We start from the raw sequence: 24,321 nt of genomic DNA on the forward strand, positions 1-24,321 counted from the left end.
AAAGAGGCCATTACATCAGATTCCGTCCTTAAAGCCCCGGATTTTGATGATCCCTTCATTTTGACTTGCGACGCGTCTGACACTGGTTTAGGTGCTGTCCTAAGTCAAATAGACAAAAAGGGTGAAGACAGACCAATTCTGTTTTTAAGTAAGAAATGGCATTCCCACGAATGCAGCATGTCCACTATTGAAAAAGAGTGTTACTCTATTATCTGGTCAGTCAGAAAACTGAAACCTTATTTGTGGGGAAAGAAGTTTACTTTGCAGACTGACCATGCCCCATTAAAATGGTTGGACAATATAAAAGGGACAAATAATAAGTTGTTAAGGTGGAGTTTATCGTTACAAGACTTTACCTATGACATTAAGCATGTCTCAGGAAAAAGAAACGTGGTCGCAGATGCATTGTCCAGGGCATCTTAAGAGTTAAAGGTTTGTATAGGTAGTTCATAATATATGTTTAACCATAATATGTTTATATTCCAGAGATAATGTTATGTATATATTGTTATGCAACCTTTAAAATTATTTTTGCCCATTCTGGGACTCCGAATGGTCAAAAATAATTCTTTTGGGGTGGAAGGTGTAAAGAAGTTGATTATAAATTGTATGATTTTAACTGTATTTGTGGTTGGATTGGTGGCACTAATGCTGGAGCGGCCTAGCTGAGAGGAGTGCGTTGCCATGGAGACGATGCTGTAGAGAAGTGGGAGGAGCTTAGAGGGGAGAGTTTGAAAGACGACAGTTTAAGTTCAGTCAGAGTTAGGGTTTTGTAGTCGGAGTTAGCAGTTGAGAGAGAGAGAGTGGGAAGTAGAGAAGCAGCGTTTGTGAATAGTCAGAGGTTTCTTCAATTTAGGAAGGCTGAAGGGGAAACCTAATTAGTTTCATTAGTTAGAGAGGACTAATAGAAGCTTGTTTAGATCACTAGTTAGAAATGAACTAGAGATCTGGGGTTTGATCACAGAAGGATCAAACAGGAAGGCTATTCACCTAAGGAAACATTGTTTAAGAAAGTGCTTCACCACAGTAAAAGTCAATTACAAGTTGTAACATCCAGAAGTGTGAACTGTATTGCAACCAAGTTACATGTAAAGTTCTCAAAGTATTTCCAAGTTTATCAACAGCCTGCAACCATACGCTTTGTTCAAAATAAACTTGTTCTCTTTTGTTTGAAGACTGCCTCATCTCCATTAATTCTGTGTCCAGTGTGCCATATCTCCCAATAATACCTCACATCACACATTGGTGGCACCATTAAGAGTAATAAATAATAAATCGTCCCTCCTCTCTCCTAAGACTTTACAAATTGGCGGCTAGCGTGGGATACGTGTAACATCGAAGTTTAGTGCCTTAAGATCGCTCAGAAAAGTAAATCGTGAGTTAAATTTTTTACAAAAATGGCTACCAGACGACAGAAGAAGATGGCTGAAGAAGCAGAGGAATACCAAGAAGAAAGTTCAGATTCTGAACATGAACATGAACAAGAACAAATGACTGTCAGAGATGACTTACAAGTATAGAATAGAGATGAAAAAGTTAAGAATGGAGGAGAGACGACAGGCTGAAGAAAGGGAATTGAAGAGGTTAGAATTGGAGAAAGAAAGAGAATTGAAGAAGTTGGAATTAGAAAAAGCTAGTCAGGCTGAGGAACAAGAAAGAGAATTACGGAAAATGGAGATAGAGTTGGAAAGACAGAGGTTAACTTTATCTCAACCACATATCAGTAACCAAGAAGGGAACTCTAGAGCTGAGGCAACAGACATGTTTTTAAAGAGATTCCCAAGGTTTAATAAGGGCGATGATGAAGAAAAGTTCCTTATATCATTCGAAAGATGTTGTAAAGATTTTCAGGTCAGTGAGGAGAAATGGATGACATATTTGAGACCTCACTCAGATTGGTCCCTTTTCTGACTTCACCCCACGAGACTATTCAGTCCAATTTCTTAAGATCAGCTCTCCAGGTACCAAGGTGTGTCTCCAATGTCACCCTACGCCTGGAGACTGGCTCCTTGAGAGTTGAGGCCAGGGTGTGGGTGGTAATATTGAATTACTGTCTCAGACTATTCCTCTCTCCACTGGGCCTTGCACTTCTCATTATGAAGGACAACTTTCAATCCAGTTAGCAAAGGGAGATACTAGGCAAAATTGCATCTCTGGGTCTATCCCCAGAACTACTAACCAGAATGGGATATGACCAAGCCAAATCCCAGATTAAACAACAAATAATAGACATTGAGCGCCAAACAGAGCTATCTAGTGCCCCATTCTTTATTACTGGTGCAGACAACAGGGACTGTACCTCCCCTATGGAATATCTTACCGTGTTGGAGGTAGCCAGCCACCGGAGAGCCTTCACCTTGGCACGATGCCATGCGCTTCCTTCCGCCGTACTGGAAGGTCGTTACCAGAAAACCCCATATTCTGAGAGGCTATGCCCCTGTGACTCAGGTCACATAGAAACAACAGATCACGTGCTTTTGCAGTGCCTGTTTTATAGAGACATTCGATCTCGTCTCATCTTACCATGGACAATTAAATATCCAGGACGCTCTGGACAATTCTATGTAGATGTGCTGCTCTCAGACACAGACTTGGCTGTGACGTACAACGTCGCTAAGTTCTGCATGGCTGCAATTAAAATTTGGCGGATAATGATTGAGGGTTAAAAAACCTAAGCTTCTTCTGGAATATAGATGGGAAATCAGATATAGACTAATATTTATAGGGTTGGATATTCCCCCCCCCTTCCCGGTGCCATCCTCACTATCTCTCTTTAGACTGCATCAGATGATCTTGTGGGTTGAGTTAACTTCTTGCATTGGTTTTAGCTTAGATTTCAGAATTTGTTGGAGTTTGAAGTCTATAACCCTTTGGGTTTGATGTGAATGTACGGGACTGGGTCTCAATATTGTGATCAGGATTTGTATATACACTTTGTGCTGGTCATGGACTATAATAAAGTTTTTATTGATTGATGTGAAAACAGAGGTCCTGAGGGGACCAGTGGCTGCTGACTTTGAAGCCCTTGAGGTGTGCGCCCCAACCCGAGTTGGAGGCATCTGTTGTAAGGGACATGGAGGGACGGGGTTGGTAGAATGGCATTCCCGATTGAACATTGTACTGCTTTGTCCACCATGTGAGGGATTGAAGGACACTGAGAGGTGGATACAGGATTCGCGACTGAGAATCACGGAGGGGATTGAATAATCTGATGAACCAGTTTTGGAGGGATTTCATCCGGAGACAGGCGTATGGAGTGACTTTTGTGATAAAAGACATATGACCAAGAATAGATTGGATAGCCCAGGCTGAGGCTTGCTGGGATCGTTGGAGGTCGAGAATGGCTTGTCAGAGGTTGAGGAATCGGTCTTCTGGAAGGAAGGCTCTTTGTAGTGTAGAGTCTATGATGGCTCCTATGAACTGGATGTGCTGTGTAGGTCAGAGAAGGGATTTTTCTTGGTTTATGACCAGACCGAGATCCTGTAAGAGAGATAAGGTGTAATGAGTGTCACTATTCAACTGAGATTTGGAGGAAGAACACAATAACCAATCGTCGAGATACGGGAAGACCGTAATCCCTTGTTGGCGGAGGTGTGCAGCTATAACTGCCATGCATTTTGTAAACACCCTGGGAGCCATTGATAAGCCAAAGGGAAGGGAGGTGAATGAAAAAAGATTGTGTTGTATTGCAAAGGTGAGAAATCTACGGTGTGATGTAAAAGTAAGCATCTTTCAAATCCACCCTTGCCAGCCATGCTCCCTCTGGAATGAAAAGGAAGTATGTTAGGGAGAGTTACCATGCAGAATTTGCATGGAGTGATGAAGGTGTTGAGTTTGCAAAGATCAAGGATGGGGCGTAATCCCTCATCTCTTTTGTCTACCAAAAAATATCGGGAGAAGAAGCAGGAGTTAGCTTCTTGGCAGGGGGTGGGAGAGATAGCTCCTTTGTGAAGTAGAGAATTTACTTGTTCCCAGACAGCATGGGAAGGTTGAGTAAGGAGGACATGCCCTACAGGGGAATAAGTGTCAAATTCTATTGCATATCCCCTGTCGATGATATCCAGTACCCAGGTGTCTATAGTGAGACTGCCAACTTGGTAGAAAGTGATGTAGTCTGTCTAGGTATGTGAGAAGTTGAGTGGTGGTTAGGGGAAGGAGGAGGGAGGGGGAGGTTGTGCTAAAAACAATGTTTGTTGTTGTTTGTGGGTCTGGTACCATGGTACTGACCTCTGGAGGGAAGCTGGGGACGCCTTGCAGCTGCAGATGGAGCATATGGTCTTTGTCGTCCTCTATAGGAGGAGGTGTTGAACGGTCTGTTGTAGTACTGGGGTCGATAGTAATAGGGGCCCCAATGTTGGCGTTGGTAGGTGTAAGGTTGTTGGTCATACTTATAGACTGTTTGTTTCATCTTGTGTGGGTGTTCTAGTTGTGAATCAGTTTCAGGATTAAACAATCCTGCTTCGATGAGGGTTCTCTGGGACTCTGAAAGAATGGCAGCCCTGAGCCACGCATGTCTGCGTAGGGCCACTGAGCCTGCTATAAGCTTGCCTGAAGTATCAGCTGTATGCTTTGCTAGATCTTTTTGTAGGCGTGATAGGAGTAAAGCTTCTTGTTTAAAAGCTTTAGCTAGGGGTTGTTCAGATGGAGGTAGTAAGTCCAAATAGGGAGAAATTTTATCCCATAAGAAGGTTTGGTAAACACTCATATAAACTCCATAATGAGCCATGCGTGCAAAAAGGCATGTTGAGGAATAAAATTTCCTTGCCATAGCATCCAATTTTCCCCCTTCTTTGTCAGAGGGGGAAGATTGGTTCCATTGTACAGGTTATGGTTGGGCATCAGTTACTACAGAGTTTGCTTTAGACATCTTAGATAGCCATGAAGCTGAGGAAAGATCAATACGGTATAAGTTTTCTGTTCTTTTGGGTTGCTGGAACCATAGCTGGAGCAACTCCTGTATTTTTAAGAATTTTAAGTAAATAAGGCAAAGTGGGCAACACAGTGGATGCAAGTGGTTGTTCTACTGATGTGAAACATGTGTCTGAAACTGTATCTGTTGGTTCAGGTTTAGAGAGATTCAAGGCTCTGGAGAGTCGTATTAAGAGGGCTGAGAATTTTTTGAAGTCTTTTAATTGCTGAGGGGAAGGGTCAGGGTCTGGGTGAGGGTTCTGAGGGATAGGAGTATCATCTGTGGATTCCAAATCAATAGTTTCTGAGTCTAGTTGAGGCGAGAGGGGTGGATCCAAGGGGAGTGGTTGGGGATTTGGATCAGTATGTTGTTCTGGGGGCTGAGAGAGTGTAGCAGTGGGAGGTGCACGGGTGGCTGCGGGTATCTAGGGTCAGGTGGGTGGGGGGCATTGAATCCTCTGGTAAAATGGAGGAGGGTAAATGGGATAAGGTGGGGGGGATAAAGATGGTAAGGATATTCTTGGTAAGGGTAGTAGTGCTCTGGGGAAAGAGAGCGGGTCCTTTTGGTGGGGTGAGGAGAAGGACTTGGAGAGTCATCCTGCTCAGGGGATGGGGAGCGATGGCGCCGTCGGGAAGACTGCGCAGGAGGCCTGGGTTGAGCGGGGGGAGGAGTCTCCTGTGGTACCGGGGACTCAGGCATGTCTGGAGAAGGAGGCGGGGAGGATTGGGAGGGGGGAAGGGGAGGAGGAGAGACTGAAGGATCAGCCGTAGAATGTGCTTCCAACATAATATGAGGGTCAAGGAGTTTGAGCGGGGGGAGTTGAGGGGGATCCTCCATTTCAAGTAAGGTAGGCAGAGGCTCCTGGAGCTGGAGCGTGGAACCATGAGGTTGGGGCATCGGTTCCAGTGCAGGGGGGGCTCAAGGGCTGATCGCCAGTGAGTTGCCGTCCCTTTTACTGTATTTGATTTTTCTTTAGATTTTGAAGAACTCGTGGTCTGTTTGGAGGTTTTTTGTTTCTTTTTTGGTGGCTCCGCTGGGGAAGCGCTTGCCAAGGGAGAGTCACGCCTATCCCCAACACGTGGGGAGGGAGGCTGAGGAAATTGTTGTAAGGGAGAGGATTGGCTGGGAACGGGAACCGGTTGGGGAGCTAAAGCGCGCTCATATAGGAGGGCTTTTAGTCTGGCTTCCCTGCCTTTTCGAGCTCTGGTAGTGAAGCTCAGGCATATTTCACAGGTTTGTAAATTATGGGACTCTCCCAAACAAAGGAAGCATTTAGTATGCCTATCAGCTTCTGGGAGGCTAACTCCACTGAGCAGTTTTTAAAATAAAGGGAGGACATTCTAGCCTGTCTGAAAGAAGAATCGTCAGCCGGTCCGTGGTCAGGATTGGAGAAGGTAGGCAATCGATATGGGGAATCCTAAGTCCAATAGGCACAAGAGAGAGTTGTTCTTAGATGCTGCTAGTTTGGGGCGAAAAAAGGAACTACCGGCCAAGCCATGCCTCCGGCCTATATACTAGGGGGCAGGGATGGGTGGGGCCTATATTGTCTCAAAAAAATCATTAAAATTCATTAAATTTTTAGAATGTTCCAGATTGCTGCACAGGCGCACAGGAAAACCCATAGGTGCACATTTCACAGAGGACACGAAGAATAAATGCAAGTTCCAAGGCCTCACGGCCGCAGAAATACAAACCTGCACATTTTTCACCTTGAGCCACCCCACTCTTCAATCCCATAATCCAATGTCAGAATAGCTGCACAATTTTGGGCCAAATTTCTCTGAAAAGAGCATAGGCTCTTCTTTAACTTTAGTAGATAGTGAGTCCACTGTATCTGGGGGGGGGGGGGGGGTGTTCCATTTAAACACTTTGTGTAGATACAAACAATGCAGATTATCATTCCCCACGTTATTTAATAAATAATTTAGCATTTCTGTGTTCATGTTGTTGCCATTTAGTAACAATGGACTTGACAATCTGCACTCGGTGGACCCACTATATATTAAGAGAAACATTTAAAAGGAAATCTTATGATGCTTACAATTTTTTAGACATGCAAAAAAAAAAAATCAGATTCATGCAATGCTAACATCTCACAAATCTTGCACATTTCCTACAGCTCAGACGTATTTACAATTGACAAATCTCCACATATCTATCTTTCCTTTAAAAAGGGGGGAAAGAGTAGAGTCAAAACACACCTAAAAATTTAGTCCGTGTCTGCATTTGCATTGCAGCCCAGAACAAGTGCTGGGGTTTTCCAGTTCTGGAACAGGAAGCTTCTGAATGCTGAGTTTGAAACTTGACTAGCAAAAGTCAGGAGAGCAAGAATCTGTTTAAGAGGTACAAAAATTATAACGTAGTACAGATTGCAGAATAAAATACATATCTTTGTTGTTGTTTTTTCTAAAAGGACAAGCTATTAGTCCTTAGGAATAAACCCAAACTCATGTGTTAGCAGAGATTTAAAAACAGTCAGATCACAATAAATGCGTGAGTCTGCTTGCTAATACTGCATCTATGCCTCACTTCCCATCTCTGGCTGTTTGGGAGACCAAATTCTTGAAAAATGATGTGACTTAGTCTTATCTAGGCAAGCAGGTGTGCCTCCTGTAATGCAGTCTCTGTGTAGAGTTTGGATCCTGTGAAGTGGGGCAGATAAGTTATTATTATTATTATTATTATTATTATTATTATCTTTATTTGTACCCCGCTAACATCTCCTGAAGGACTCGATGTGACTTACAAAGGCCAAGGCCTCAATAAAACAATACAACAATACACATAAACCATAAAGCAAATCAAAACATTAAAGCAATAACAGTAAACATTAATAACAGTACACCATAGCACAATAAAACTAAGGCCGGGCCAAGTTCATGCAGACACAAAGAATAAACAACTGGGACTAACTGATGGTCTGAAAACATCCAGGGCCAGCAAGGAGGCAGGGGATTAACGGGGCTCTGAAGCCCCACAAGGGAGGCGTCAAGTGCTATTTCTGCAGAGCCAGCAGCAGGCCGCCAGGCTCTGCCTCTGCATCAGGAGGAGGAAAGCAAGCCTGGGCTATGTATTACCTTGTTAGTCCAGGAGAATCAGCTTTGTGGCCGACACAATTTGGACCAATAATTACCTGCCAGAGGAAATGGAGCTCTTTGTGTGCACACAAACAACATTTGTTGGATTTACTGGCAAGGAACAATGCCATGGTTTGATCACTTCTCAATACATCCCCCCACCCGCCAAAGTTGGTTTCAAACGAACATTTCTGCCTCTGCCATCACTACCCCCTTTGCATGTAGCGGCAGGGCAGAGGGACATGGTGGGAAGGGGAGAGAGGGAGAGACACCGTTAATTCCCGTAATCTTCCTGGATCCTGACAGATGGCAAACCTAAGGAAGGAGGCCTTACCGCTGCAGTCTCCCGCTCTGCTCCTGAAATGGTCACGGCATCAGCAAGGAGGGGGACAGACATGTTGTTACCGCACATATACCAATGAAGGATTCAACTGCTCACGCCTGCAGGATACAGAAAGTGAAAAATTAACATATATTTATGTTTACAGTGTACCAAGCATCAGTGTCTTAGTGGTCCACCCCCAGTGAGAGGCATGGAGGTGGACTACTAAACAAAGGAAAAGGCATGCAAAGGCATCCTATCTAATCCATGCAAGATGTTCAAGCTCCTCTCAAAAACCTCCTCTTAGGTTTTTTTCTTCCCCACCCCAAATAAAAACATGAGGACTAGGAATTTACTCCAGTGTTTAAAATGACTGCTAAAATATTCAGAGTAGGGAATGCAATGCAGAACATTCCAGATTAAGAATGGCATTTTTATAATCTGGTCACACAAACTGCATTCCATTAGTTCTGAAGAATGGACTTCCATTTGAGAAAACTATTCTATCAGGACGCCGCAGTTGCTGGTGGCAAATGGACTGCCTCATCTCCAGGCTCATAAAGTAAAAAGCTAGAAAGGTTTCTAGTTAATCTGAAGCCCCCCCAAAAAATAGGGATGCTGATGCCAGGCACAGCAAGTCCCATAACCACAGAAACCCATTTCGCTAAAGCTGACTGAAAATCTTCCAAATGTTTTCTGATGAGCGGGAAAATACAGAACGTTTATGTAACTCATTGCCCCCTTTCCCCCTCCTGTGTTCATATTGTTAGAGAGATATAGATATATATATGCATGCTGCATAGATTTGTGGTGCCCCTTGCAGAGAGAGAAAAAGTTGTCTTAAAAGAGCAAGATTAGGGAGGCATCAGTCAGAACGGCATAAGAATTTTCACTGTGCCAGACAGAATAAAATCCACTGAATGAAGATGAAGACCCTTGTTCTGATCAGTTGTGATAAGAAAAGCCTCAGAAGAGCCCAAGGACAAAAAGAACGGCTTTGTGATGTTGACAGGAAATAGATGGCCCGGCGAGAGAAGAGCAGACAGGGTCATTGGGACAGAAACATGGAGCACAAAGATAGGTGGCACAGAGTTCTTCAAAGCATTTTGGAAACAGCACTAGAGTTTAGAGAACTGAGAAAATCCTCAGTTTTTAAAAAAATCAAGACCTTGTGATTCCAACGCTTATTGCTTTGGAGATGAGGGGCAGTACAAAAAGTACAGTACCAAGAAATAATTAGACAAAGCAAGCAAAATTAGACCTTTCCCCTCTCTCAACTCCTAAGTATTTTCCTTCAATAACGCTTTATCTGTCATTTTCCACAGTATGCCGAATGGCATTTTTCATGTTGAACGCAAAGTGCAAATTAGCCAGCACTCACAATAGGGCTCAGCACAAAACAGATTAAAAGCCCTAGACCCACATTATGCCAAAAGCGGCTGAGCAGAGTGGGCTACAGACGGGACTGTTTTGTTTTGCCTTTCTATTCTTTTCAGCTCAAACAATGGAGGAGGACATTTTCTCCTGGCGCCTGCTTTTTCCCATCCAAATATGGAGGCCTCCCTCCAGCTCTGAAACAGCGACAAAGTTGGCATGAGAAATGCTTTCTCAGGTGAGAAAAATTCCAGAGGAATGGCTGTGTTGGCTCTTACAGCAGAAACAACAAAGGAGCCCTGTGGTCCAACACATTCATTGTGACTTTTCTTGGAAAAAGTCACAGAAGTTTAAACATTCTCAATACTATATGAGAGCTCTCAATTCTGGGATCATCTTTTAATTCAAAAACTGTGGCTTCAAAACAGGGTTTTTAAACATTTGACAGTGAAAACAACTCCCTGACACACTCTCACTTTGTACACATATATTCCACCTCATGCCAGCTTTGCAAACAGACATTCAGTGGTCAAGAGAAGGCAAATATGAAACACTGGACTTTTCAGATATCCACCTGGAAAAAGAAAATCACACTCCAAATAAATAAATAAATAAATAAATAGCCCAAAAGGCAACAATAATATTGCTGGCACCAAGCAAAAGGATACTGTAGCGCGTTTGAGACTGAGATAATACAAATATCGTAATATAAGCATTCACTGATTCTACTTCCTCATATGTTACAACAATATACGTACCAGCTTGAGGACCCGGTGGTGTTTGTTTTTTGAAGTTTGATAATATCAGTTTGGTAATGTCTAATGCTATTTATTAGAAAAAGCCAGTCTTTTGTTTCTTATGAATGTTCCCAATAGAAAATGCATAAGGATGTGGGTGAACTACAATTCCCAGAATCGTGATTCAATCTTCCCAAACCCTGCCATTATTGAAAGTTGGCCATGTTGGGCCTGTGCGCTGTGACTGAGATCCAGTATCAGCTGGGTTCAGTGATATCTAGATAAGGGTGAATTCCAACTCCCAGATTCCCAGGACAATCACCCACAAGCCCAGCAATCACAGTTGCTCATGTTGGTTCTGTGTGCTAAATTTGGTCTAGATCCGTCATCGGCTGGGTTCAGTGCTCTCAGGATAAGGGTGAACTACAACTCCCAGATTTCCAGGGCAATCATGCCCAAACCCTGCCAATATGCACAGTTGGCCATGTTGGGTCTGTGTGCCAACTTTGGTCCAGATCTGTTATTGGCTGGGTTCACAATGCTCTCTGCATGTAAGTGAACTACAACTCCTATAAATCAAGGTCAATTTCCCCAAACTTGGTAATGGGAGTTCTGCGTGCCAAATGTGGCCAGGGTACATTATCGAAAGGGGTCACAGTGCTCTGCTTTGATGCTGAGTGAACTACAACTTCCATCCTGTTGAGTCAGTCACACAAACCCCTCCAGTCTGTTCAGTTGCTGTGTGTTTGTTGTGTGCCAAAAGAAAGGAGAGGGTTAAGGGAGAGGCAGTGGGCGGGGTCATGTAAATTCCACACAAGGAACCCTGGGATGCCTGCCTGTCATGTGGTGGAGGAAACACGTCAAATCTAGGATAACATTGTCCCTTGGGTGGTTTGTGTTTGGGGAAGACATTGGCAGCGTTTGGGCTACATGTTCATGGCACTCACTATAATCTGCAATGTCAGTTGAGGGAGTGCCTTTGGAGGCTTCTCAGCACTTGGAACTATTGCCTGTTTTTGGAGACGGAAGGTTGTCTGTGTAAGTAGATGCCTCTGCCATGTACTGATTGATTGATGATATAGATATAAATTGTTAACTCTAGTTTATTCGCGAAAATGGTCATTAGAGGCACAGAGATCTCAAAGTCCTACATCTCTCCCTACCAGTTTTCATGAAGGCACTTCCACAAATTCTTACTTATCCATTTCACCAGTCACCAGTATAATCCACAGAGTTGACCTGCAATGGAACCAATCCAAAAATTAGTTCACATTTTGCAGGTGGCTCATGTTTTGGTAGTTCTTTTGAAGATGGAAGACACAAGGAAATGGTAGAGTCTACCTCAAACAAACAATGCAATATATAGCCTACACCACATTTATTATTTCCTACAGCTGTAGACACCTCTGAACTAATTTATAGTTCAGCAAGGCAATCTATAATTTAAGGCAAATCTAAACAAGGGAAACAGAGATGGTTAACACCTCACTGCTGATGCAAGATGAAGGTTTGTTCATTGCAAGCATGATTCCTCAGTCACAACCCACTCCTCCCTGGACCCAAAAGCTGAAAGGTTAATGTGAGCTTTTACCTCCTTCCTATCATCAGGAATGATCAAGGCTGCTTTTCCATCGCTGATAATGATGGAAGGACAAAAGGATTCATGAGCCTGCGACGCCCCGAGCTGTACTATTGGTGCAACCAAGAGCCTGGAGAAGAGGGACTACATCTAATGGCTGCCTTTGATCACAAATCCGTCCTTCACCTTTTGTACTTTGTCAATCCCAAGATCTCTCAGAATAGCTTCCAAACTGGACAGCAAAGAAAGCTGACAGGGAGAAAATCAAGTAGGGAAAAGGGGATGACCATAGTAAAGGTGGATACACTTAGGCAAAGAAGTCATTAGCCTGATGACCGGGGGATTTGGGGAACTCTCATTCGTATGGTCGCCATAAATTGAAGATGACTTAACAGCAAATAACATCAACAGACAACCACAAAAGCCAGGCTAGAACCTAGCCATTTCCAAATCTTCAGTATTTCAGGCAGTCTATTGTTAGTCAACAGAGTTATGTTGGATTTCATTATGCAAAATCCACCCCCCTTTTCAAACACATCTAAAACAGTCCCCTGAAGAGGCATCACAGAGTCTGTAAATGACACATAGAGACTGTTGTATGTGATTATTGTGGGGGGAGACATCGTCTGAGTTCAAAATTCATGTAGAAACAGGAGTAAGAGAGGAAAACACGGGGAATGGGATTTGTCAAATTTGCCTGTGTTGAACCACTTCAGTAATATAGAGGAATCGGCATTCCTATGGGTTGGCTCCTACCAAGCATTGATATCCTACCAAGCATTATCAGACGTCTGTTGATGTCTGATCTGGCCACAGTGGTCCACACTCTTGTTACATCCTGAATAGACTACTGCAACGCACTCTACGTGGGGTTGCCCTTGAAGACGGTTCAGAAACTTCAACTGGTCCAGTGAGCGGCAGTCAGACTGCTCACCGGGGAGACATACAGAGAGCACACCACCCCTCTGCTGTGTCAGCTCCACTGGCTGCCGGTTCAGTTCCGTGCCCAATTCAAGGTGCTGGTTTTGACCTGTACGGTTCTGGTCCAGCGTACCTGTCCGAATGTATCTCCCTCTATGTCCCACCATGGAATTTAAGATCATCTGAGGGCGCCCTGCTCTCGACTCCACTGCTTTCCCAAGTGAGGCTGGTGGGGACGAGGAGCAGGGCCTTCTTAGTGGTGGCCCCTCACCTGTGGAACTCGCTCCCAGTGGATATCAAGGCGTTGACATCACTCCTGTCCTTCAGGAGGAAGGTAAAGACGTGGTTGTGGGACCAAGCCTTCGGGCAATCTGCTAACTAGGTAAGGACAACCAGACAAATAGGACCAGCAGGACTGATAAATGTGGAAGGAAACTCTGAACTAAGAGATAGCGAACATTGACCAGCAATAAGGAGTAATTGGTTTGTATGAAATTTTTATTGGTTTTATTGGTTTTAGCAAGTATAGATGTAATGTATTGCTGCTGATTGTTAATTTGCGTTATTTTGTTTTACTGCTGTGGTATGTTACGGGCATCGAATTGTGCCTTGGTTGTGTAAGCCGCCTTGAGTCCCCTTCAGGGTGAGAAGGGCGGGGTAAAAGTAAACCAAATAAATAAATAAATAAATATTTCTCTCCCAAAATCCTGCTTCATTAGCCTGGCTTGGTATATTTTTAATTAATGTAATCATTAGAAATATCAACATTTCAAGGTATCACACTTTCTTTTTCCTGTCATTTCTCCTTCATAGTAATCTTGGCTTTCAAAACTGAGCTTCTAATAGCTTTTAAACTTTGTTTCTGACTTCCATGATTGAAAATAATGGGATTGGGAAGAAAGGAGAGGAGCACAGAGAAGGGAAGTCTGCCTCAAGGACAATGCCTCCTATCTCCTCAAGAGTAAGCAGAATGGGAAGGAGAGCACAGGAGACCATGGAGAGAAATGGTGTAGGACGATACCTCGTCTCCTCTAAGCAGATAGTTGAGCTGGTAGGAGGAAATCCTGTGAGATGGGAGTAAGTAAATTCTCTATTTTCTTTAAGAATAATAATAATAGTAGTAATAATAATAATAATAATAATCTTTATTTATACCCTGCCACCATTTCCCCAATGGGGACTCAGAGTGGCTTACATGAGTCCAAGCCCAGACAACAATTACATAAAATAAAACCGAAAAAGCAAACAATAAACAACAACGTAATTACATAAAACATATGGAAACATAGCAATATAAAATAAAAGTACAATAGGCACAATCACATGTAATGGATAAAAGAAAGACTGATTTAAAACTGGGTAAAACTCAGGCAGAACACCACACAAAGACAATTTTCCCCGGTTTCCCCAGCTCCATCCTTTGACCCTGTTGCCACCAGGTGACTCGGAAATATATTCCCAGTCAGGAGTTCTGCTTGATATGGTTGCCTACCAAAATACAGAAGAAATCCTAGCAACCAGATAATACTGTCAACAAACTGAGAGAACTTCCAGTAAGTTGATAACGCCGGGTAAAAATGAAATTTCTAGCCCCTCATCTTACATTTCCTCCAATTTCCTATGCAATGCAAAGAAAAAAATGATAAAAACAGATCATGAAGAAAGTTTATTGTTGGTTATATTCATAGCCTGCCTTAGAGAGCAGAGCTCGAATCCCTGCTTGCCCGTGCAAAACCTACTGAGCCACCCTGGGCAAGTCACACACTCATAGCCCCAGGAAAATCTGTGATGGGGTTGTCTTAGGATCACGCCCAGGAAGAACATGAAAACACCTAACAACAGCTACATCCTACCTTGCATATGGCCTCTTATCATCCCTGTGGTCTTATAGAAAATTCAACACAAAGCACTCATAAGATAAAATAAAACCTTTGAGGTATTGAGTAGGCCTGGGTAACAACGGAAAAAATTGTTTCTAAAATCGATTCGTTTTTTGGGGGGTTTTGCGTTTCGTTATTTAAAATAATTACAAAATTTTCCTTTTAAAAAGTTCGATATTTACGAAATTTCGTAAATGTGAAAAAAATTACAAAACATTAACGAATCGATTTCCGAAACAATAACGAATCGATTCGTTAATGGCGGACGCGACCGCGAAATACGCTAAAAAACCTCCAAAAACTTCTGAAGCTTCCCTCTCCCTCTGTTGTTGACTGTTGGTGTGATATTATAATTTTTTTTTCACTAATTAAACAAAAAACTTGCCCCAGACATGCGGAAATAATAACGAAACGACCTCAGAAAAATAACAAAACGAATACAATAACGAAATACGAAGCATTTACAAAACATGTTTAAAAATTCGTTTTTTAAAAAAATTGCTCCAGAATGGTTCGTTATCGTTTTGTAATTTAAAAAATTTACGAATTATTAACGAATTACGAATTAACGAAACGAAACCGCCCAGCTCTAGTATTGAGTCATATGGCCAGTTAGCACAAAATTTGTGTTAAGTACAAATATTCAGGATTCTTGCTCACAAGGATTTTTATTTATATCAGCAGAAGAGTCCAATTTCTCTATGAGCAATCCAAAACTGCTTGTCAGAGTTGTTTTATTCTGTCACCACATGGGTTTCCTTTGTTTATGTTGCTCTATGATAAGAAGGCAAGGGGAGGTTTGTAGCATGCCCAAAAGCAAGAAAGGCACATCAAATGATACACCAATTTGAAGGGCCACACAGTAGGGCTGGGCAATTCGTTTCGTTAATTCATAATTCGTTAAAAAATTCGTTAATTTTTGAATTACAAAACGATAACGAATCAGTCTGGAGCAATTATTTTAAAAATGAATTTTTAAAGCTATTTTGTAATTGTTTTGTAATTGTTTCGTTATTATTTCGGCTCCTGGCTGCAAAGGGGCCCGAGCAGGGGCAAGGAGAAGGGAAGGCAGGCAAGAGAGAGAGACTGAGCGAGCAAGCTCCCTTCCCGGCCTGGCTTCCTCCCCTCGCTCCCCTGGCTCCCCCCGCCCCCTTCTTCCCCCTTTTCCTGGCTCACCTGGGCATGCGCACACCCCACACATGCCCGGCCCGGCGCAGGGGTGGTCCGGCGTGCCCGCTCGGCGGGGCCCTGGCATCCGCCGCCCTAGGAAAGAGAAAGACCCCTGCCCAGCAGCAGCGGCAAGGCCGCTCGCCGACTCCCCCGATCGCCTCCCCCGCCGGGAAAAGGAAACGCAGGAGGAGGCGCAGCAACAGCAGCAGAGCAACCACCCGATTCTTCTCTCTCCCTCTCTTTAAAGTGGTATGTGTGCCGCCTCTATCTCTGGCTGTGCGCGCGCTGCGCGCGCGAGACGGAGGCGACCGCGCGGGTGGGAGAGGGAGGGAGGGATAGAGAGGGGGCGGACTAAAACTATTAGCCCTATGATTTAAGCCCTATGAGATTTAAGCCCTATGAGGAGCAGCTGAAAGAGCTAGGCATGTCTAAACTATTATTAAAAACGATTATTATTAAAACTATTATTTAAAACTAATATTTTCATGTTGCTTCTCCCTCCCACACGGGAGTTCACATACTCCAAACCACCATTTTGGAGTCTAACCAAACGATAAGAAGGAAGCGACTGCACAATACGATACTCAAGACCAAAAATCAATAATGTCAAAAATTAAGGTCACAAGACTATACAAGAGATGGGAGTATTTCAATCCACTGAAAAGTAATGGACTTCAAAAAGGCTAACATGAAGTTGGCTGTGAACCGAATACAGGAAACAGGCATACAAAACTGAAAAGTGGAATAGAACACAGCAGAACTTCTGTCTCATGGATACTAACTTAGGCAAAAATAAAATAAAATAAGGGGAATGTAAAGAAACCATAATACCACCCCAATCCCATGGCATACCATCATTTCATAAGCAGAAGCACAGGAAAGTAAATTAAATATTAAAAGAGACAATTTTCTGTTAAGAGACATGTCTGAATGAAATAAACAGAGACACAAGGCATCTTAGAACTTATTTTCACCTCTATACAGCATAAGGAAGAAATTATGTGTTCCTATATCTATTATTCCAGTTATTGTATTTGCCAGATGACAACATCCAGCATCCCTCGGTTGCAGCTAGATGAAATAGCCCATTCATCATTATCAGGAAACTACATTAATGCCACTCTTGTTAGACATGACAATTATTCTGGAATGAAAAACCTTTTATTTAATTAGCTTTTTCTCCAATTTTGCACTTTATGTCCACTAAGAATCACATCCAATCTTTATCCCCTTAAAAAGGAACTCTGGTAGTTCTTCTTAGGAGGTTTTACCATTCTTAAGTCAAAATTTCAAATCTGTCAAACCAAAAATTGGAAGAAAAGGTGACATTTTACGTAGCACCAAGCTAAGCCATGATGTGCCAGGGACCCTTTCAAGAAAAGGGAGAGTTTGACCTGAATTTAAGATTTAAGCTCACTCAGCTCTGAAACTTATAGTGTCATGGAAATCAGGTTTCTTACCAGATAGCGGGAAGGTAGCCAATATAAAACCACTAAAACAGCTGACTAATTTGAGACTACAGACTCATTAGGATAATTACTGACCCTATCATTGGTTGAAAGGCTTATTACAGGCCGAAGTTGTTAATCATAGAATACTATTAAGATGCTATTAGTGTAGCCATGGACACCCTGGCAAATGTGTGGTTTGGAAAACTACGTACACGCCACACAAAGACTCCTGAGCGAAACTGGGGCATGATGAGATGCAGACAGGTCCTTTAGTGGATAGGTTCACTAGTTTAAAAACAGGACAGTAGAAATACATTGCTAATTTTCACAACATCAGGAAGTAAACTACCTCCCTGCCCAATTCTGGATAAGTGCACTGTTGTTTAACCATTCATAAATTATCTGGAGCTGTGGCAAACAACTGAGGCAACAACAGGAATGTTGCTGTACTTGAGAACGTAAAACCCTAAAGAAAGAGCTTGACAACGAAATACTTCCAAAGCAAGGGATGGAAGCTGTGAGTTCCAACAGATGTGGCTGAATGAAGCAGAGAGTGTTTGAGGGTTGGGACATTTGTAAGGACACCAAGATGCTTGTTTGTAAATCTACTGTCCTTCTAACTCTGTTTTTCGTCTGCAAAACATGGACCGTGTACAACAGGGGTTCCCAAACTAAGGCCCGTGGCTGGATGCGACCTTCCAAGGTCATTTACCTGGCCCCTGCGCTAAACTTTACACTAATTAAGTTGACTATTTTATCATCCAAGGCCCATACTTCCCATTGAAAGATGGGTAAGTTGATGTTGGTGAAAATTGTTCTTCAGTTTTAATATTGTTTTGTCTTTCAATGATTTTTTGTTTTGCATTACATATATGTGCAGTGTGTATAAGAATCAGTTGGTCCCCCCCCCCCCCCCAAATTATAGTTTGGTCCCCCCAACAATCCAAGGAACTGTGAACCGCTCCCCCCCCCCCCCCACTTTAAAAAGTTTGAAGACCCTGGTCTACAAACACCACTCTAGACTTCTGGAAAGATTCCAACAGTGTTGCCTCTGAAAAATCCTGCAATCTCTTGGAAAGATAGACAGACAAATGTCAGCATTCTAGAAGAAGCAAAGATCACCAGAACTATAGCGATGATCTACCATCAACTATGCTAGACCAAATGCCACATTTTCCGAATGCCCAAAGATCCCCATCTCTCAAAGCAGTTACTCTACTCTCAGCTCAAGAACAGAAAACAGAATGTCAATGGACAACAAAAGGGACGGAAAGGTGGCCTTAAAGCTAACTTTAAAAAATGTGGCATCTATACTGAGAACTGGGAAGTCCTAGCGCTCAAGCGTCTAACAGGAAGTCAGCTATTACCAATAGTGCTGTGGATTCCAAAGAGACACAAATGGATGGCAAAAGGGAGAAATGGGGAAAGAAGCAAGCCAAACAAACCCTTTTCAGGACCGCCTTTCATCTGGAAATTGATGTCCTCATTGTGAAAGAAAGACCATGCAAACCCAGAATAGGTCTCCATACTCACATACCTATCATGAAGACTCTATCCCTTGAAGACAATCAGACTCATGGGCCATGAGGGATTGCCTAAGAGGGATGAATGGCAAATCTAAGTAATCCTAAACAATGATGACCAATTCTGGGAAAAGCAGTTCAAAATATATGTAGGACTGCTAGGAGCCTATCCTTGTGGACAGATATCTGTCCACATAGGGACAGAAATACTACCTTATATTGACTCAGATATATTTTGCATAGACCAGCAAAGATATATTTTGCACAGACCACTGTTAGACAATGCTATATTCTGACATCTTGCATTCCTTTATAAGAATGACAGCATCAATGACTGGAAAAAAATTAATCGTTTTCCCTCCATGGTTGAGCTAATAATGGAGAAGGATTGGGAGCTGGTCAAATGGCATTCAAATGGTGAATTGGATTTCAACACTGTTCTCTGCTCATTCCATATTAAACAAAGGGAAGTCATCCAATATTAATCATAATGCTTATACATTAATGACAGCACTTTTAGAGAGAAGCCTGTCGCAGACCAATACAGCCCCAACCAGCCTCCAGAATACATGAGTTAATAAGCAACAGCAGTACAGACTCTTCATTAGGACCAATTAAAACAGAACAAAAACAGGAAGTAAGCAAACTTTCAAGTCTTTCCAACTCAAAAGCTTCGTCAAAAGCCTCACCGCAGCCAGATGTGGCCCACTGAGGGCATTTATCCGGCCAGCGCGGCCTGGCCAGGCCTCGTGCAAAGCCCCTCGCCGCCTGCGTCAGTGGCATTTCTCTCTCTCCCCCCGGAGCGGCTTCGGCCGGGGTTGCGCCGGGCCAGGTTTCTCCTTCCCTCCTTCTTTCCTTTCTCTCCCCTTCCCCTCCCTACTTCCCTCCCCTCCATTCCTTCTCCCTTCCTTCCCTCCCGTGTGGGAGGGAGAAGCCTCCCGGGAAGCCAGCCTCCGCCGCCAAGAGCACACACCCCCTCTTCGCCATCAAGGGTCTTCTGCTGCGCTCTCTGTGCTCCACAGCCACGAGGCGCCTCCTGCTCCATTCCCAGCCGAGAACAAGCGATGGGCGCCACTCTGAAAAGGTTTGGCCCAATTCTATCGCTGGTGGGGTTCAGAATGCTCTGTGATTGTAGGTGAACTAAAAATCCCAGCTACTACAACTCCCAAATGTCAAGATTCTATTTCCCCCATACTCCACCAGTGTTCACATTTGGGCATATGGAATATTCGTGCCAAGTTTGGTCCAGATCCAATATTGTATATGTCCACAGAGATCTTTGGATTTAGGTGAACTACAACTGTAAAACCAAAGGACACTGCCCACCAAACCCTTCCAGTATTTTCTGTTGGTCATGGGAGAACTGTGTGCCCAGTTTGGTTCAATTCCATCATTGGTGGGGTTCAGAATATTCTTTGATTATAGGTAAACTATAAATCTCAGCAACTACAACTCCCAAATGATAAAATTAATTTTTTTTGAGTGAAGGACATACATTGGGTTGTTAGGTGTCTGGTGGTTTTTGAGTTCTGTTAATCCCACAAATGAACATTACATTTTTATTTATATAGATTTATTTCCTATATTTATACCCTGCCCTTCTCCCCCTGAAACGGAACCCATGCTTACATATGCCAAAAACCACTTTCAAAATGACATAAAATAGATTTTCTCCTCCCCTCACCAGCTTCATCCTCCTTTATTAAATCTACAGTGTAGATGTACCCAAAGTCAACCCTTCCATACTGCCATGTAAAATCCAGATTATCTATTTAGGACTGGATTATATGGTAGTGTAGACACATGCACACATGTGTAGACGCATGCACGCACACATATATAGATGGATGTTGGATCACTGGTTTATATATATATATATATATATATATATATATATATACACACACACACACACACACATACACACACATATATAACAATACTTCATATATTACTATTATATATATTTCTATATAATACATATATATTATATATATTTATATATACTACTATATAATATAATGTTGCTACTATATATTACTATATTAAATAGACTCATAGAATAGAGTTAGAAGGGACTCTACCATGGTATTGGGGGAGAACAGATAAGAAGGAAGGAGGGAAGGAAAGAGGTACCAAAAGAAGGAAAAAGAAAAAATAAGAAAGAAAAAGGAAAGGAAAGGCAGGAAAGAGATAAAGAAGGAGAGAAAGGGGAAGGGGAAATAAAAGGGAAGGAAACAAGGAGGGAAGAAAGGAGACAAAGAAGTAGAGAAGGGGGGGGGGGAGGAAGGAAAGAGAGAAGGAAGGATGAAACCAAAGAGCAAAAGAAGGAATGAAAGAAAGAGGTAGAGAAGGAAGAAAGGAGAGAAAGGGGAAGAAAAAGGGGGAAGGAATAGATACGTACCTCTCTTTCATAATAGTTCAGATATCTACCTCTACTTCGAAAATTCTTACTATAGGCCACAGCAACGCGTGGCAGGGCACAGCTAGTGTTATACATAATTTCAGAGGCTATACCAAGGCACTACTGAGGTTACTATTGGATTTGAGATAAAGACTATCCATGTTTTAATCCCCACAAAGCCATGAAACCGAGCAACTTTGGTCCAGTCTCTGCCTAACCTACCTGCTAGGGTTTAACTGTAAACAACACACACCCTTTAACAATTATCTGTAGCTATGATATTATCTGAAAATTCAACAAGGACAGATTTTCTTATCTGGAAATTAGAAATGCTCCCAAATTTTCCAGATGATTGACTGAAATAGTGACCCCTCTGCTTCAAAAAGCCCAGAATTTTATTTTATGAACAAAATTAATGACATTTGTGAATAAACTTACCTTCAGGTTGTTCATATAATGAGGCATACAATGGGTTCTCCATATGGGTTTGGTTTCAGGACTGCCAAAGTAGTGAATGCTCAAGACCCATTATATACAGGTAAGATGGCTAAATCAAGGTTTGATTTTGGAATCTTTTTCTTTAATATTATCAATAAGCCATAGATGGTCGGATCCATAAATACAGAATATGTGGATAAAGAGGGCTGACTGTATGAGAAATGTCATGTTTAGACTTCTGTTCTATCCCCAGAATACCTCCCTTCCACCCTACATATACATGTAAATATTCAAAAAATTGTGTGGGAGGGATGGGGGTGGGGGAGGAACCAAATCTAAAACACTTCTGATCCCAAGCATTTCATAAAAGGAAGACTCGGCCGGTATTTATACAGCTGAAAGGGGAATAAGTCTGCAGAATTCAAAGAACAATAATTAAAACGATAATGTTATAACAGGCTACTCTCATGTCCTTGCATGGGGAGCTGGAACTAACAGAGGGAGCAAAACCACGCTCTCCACAGATTTCAGTCACTAACTTGTGGATCAGCAGTCCTGCCAGCACAAGGGTTTAACCCACTATGCCACCGGGAGCTCCTAACATAAAATTATTATTATTATTATTGTATTGTCGAAGGCTTTCATGGCTGGAATCACTAGGTTCTTGTGGGTTTTTTCGGGCTATAGAGCGATGTTATAGAGGCATTTCTCCTGACGTTTCGCCTGCATCTATGGCAAGCATCCTCAGAGGTAATGAGGTCTGTTGGAATTAGGACAATGGGTTTATATATCTGTGGAATGGCTGGGATGGGGCAAGGAGCTCTTCCCTGCTGCAGCTAGGTGTGAATGTTTCAACTGATCACCTTCATTAACATTTGAAGGCCTGCCTGAGCCTGGGAAAATCTCTTGCTGGGAGGTGTTAATCTGTGCCTGGTTGTTTCCTCTCTGTTGTTCTGCTGTTGTAATTGTTTCCTCTCTGTTCTGCTGTTGTAGAGTTTTTTAATACTGGTAGCCAGATTTTGTTCATTTTAATGGTCTCTTCCTTTCTGTTGAAATTGTCCACATGCTTGTGGATTTCAATGGCTTCTCTGTGTAGTCTTGACATGGTGGTTGTTGGTGTGATCCAGCATTTCTGTGTTCTCAAATAATATGCTGTGTCCAGGCTGGTTCATCAGGTGCTCTGCTATGGCTGACTTCTCTGGTTGAAGTAGTCTGCAGTGCCTTTCATGTTCCTTGATGCGTGTCCACCTCAGACATCAGAAGAGCTGCAAGACCAAGAACAAGCCATGAGAGTAAAGATGAAGATCCACCCAGAGGAAAAGTGTTCCTGCCATACATCAAGGGAACCACTGACCGCATAGGGAAGCTGATGAGGAAACACAACATACAAACAATCTACAAACCCACCAAGAAAAACCAACTAATGTTACGTTCAGCAAAGGACAAGAGGGATCCTCTCACCTCTGCAGGAGTCTACCGTATACCATACAGCTGTGGACAAGTCTACATAGGGACCACCAAACGCAGCGCCCAGACACGCATCAAGGAACATGAAAGGTACTGCAGACTACTTCAACCATAGATGCAGGCGAAACGTCAGCAGAAATGCCTCTAGAACATGGCTCTATAGCCCGAAAACCCCCACAAGAACCTTATTATTATTATTATTATTATTATTATTATTATTATTATTATTATAGATGGTTAAAATAAGTAATTATTATAATAATACAATCACATATTAATATAAATAAAAAAGACAACAATAAGGTAACACGACATTTTTAACGGTTCCCGCCCAGCTTACCTGTCCGAACTTATCTCTCCCTATGAACCATCTAGGAATTTAAGATCATCTAGGGAGACCCTGCTCTCTGTCCTGCCTTCTTCAAAGGTGCGACTGGCGGGGATGAGAGACAGGACCTTCTCAGTGATGGCCCCTCTGCTGTGGAACTCCCTTCCTAGAGATATTAGATCAGCCCCTTCCCTCCAGACCTTCCGCAGAAAAGTGAAAACATGGCTTTTTGAACAAGGCTTTGGGAACCTAATGCAATAGATAAATACAGAACTATGAGAAACTGAATACGAATAGCTTAGACAATGTTTTTGAATAATGAGGCTAATAGTGAAGGTAGTGGTTTTATGTGTTTTTAAAGGTTTTAATGTATGTATTTTATAATTCTGTTTTAAATGTTTGTTGTAATTTTACATTGTTTTAATGGCATTGTGAAGTCTTGGCCTAGTATTTATTTCCCTGTTTGCTTTCTGGCCTGTGGACTGTTCCATTTTGATAAGTTGTTTAATTTGTTTCTGTGTTAACTGTTTTTAAGTACCTTGTTGATGTCGCATTGAATTTTTGCCTTGATTGTTCGCCTTGTTTTTGCTTGATTGTTGTAAACCGCTATGAGTCGCCTTAGGGCTGAGAATGGCAGTATACAAATGAAGTAAATAAATAAATAAATAAGTTTAGGGGAGAAGCTTAGGTTCCCCCTAGAGGCCGAACTTGGTTGGTGCAACCCATTCTAACTCAGAGCCA

General features: G+C 42.5%; 1 long non-coding RNA gene across 2 annotated transcripts; it reads right to left on the reverse strand.

Annotated features, from left to right (window-relative positions):
* Window positions 1-1,764: 1,764 nt before the first annotated feature.
* Window positions 1,765-19,815, reverse strand: LOC137095695 (uncharacterized). 2 transcript variants are annotated; one of them, XR_010908875.1, is made up of 4 exons: window positions 19,633-19,815; window positions 8,321-8,427; window positions 7,111-7,241; window positions 1,765-3,480 (listed from the first exon to the last, which is right to left on the reverse strand). It is a non-coding gene; the product is annotated as an uncharacterized lncRNA (long non-coding RNA). The 2 variants fall into 2 exon arrangements; XR_010908876.1 differs by lacking the exon at window positions 7,111-7,241.
* Between the last annotated feature and the right edge of the window lie 4,506 nt (window positions 19,816-24,321).

Source organism: Anolis sagrei, chromosome Y, assembly GCF_037176765.1.
Source record: "Anolis sagrei isolate rAnoSag1 chromosome Y, rAnoSag1.mat, whole genome shotgun sequence".
Taxonomy (NCBI): domain Eukaryota; kingdom Metazoa; phylum Chordata; class Lepidosauria; order Squamata; family Dactyloidae; genus Anolis; species Anolis sagrei.